This window comes from Morone saxatilis, unplaced genomic scaffold (assembly GCF_004916995.1).
Source record: "Morone saxatilis isolate NCDOM2014 unplaced genomic scaffold, NCSU_SB_2.0 Contig17, whole genome shotgun sequence".
Taxonomy (NCBI): domain Eukaryota; kingdom Metazoa; phylum Chordata; class Actinopteri; family Moronidae; genus Morone; species Morone saxatilis.
In genome coordinates, this window is record NW_023339729.1 from 26,047,312 (window position 1) to 26,047,552 (window position 241).

A 241-nucleotide genomic window follows, 5' to 3' on the forward strand; every position below is an offset into this window, starting at 1 on the left:
ACTGTCACACCATAAAAGTAGCTAAAATTACCTTTTTTCAACTAAATTATAGTTGATATTGAATTTTATTCACATGTAATTGCAAGTGATGGTGGGTTTGCAGTTTGGTGACACTAGCTGTTTTTACCAATTTGAAGATATCGTAGTTTTGGCGATAAGAAGTAAACCTGAATCAAACATTATAGCCAGAGCCTGATGTGGACCAAAAAATTTCCTCGTACCCTAATTCAACACAACCCTA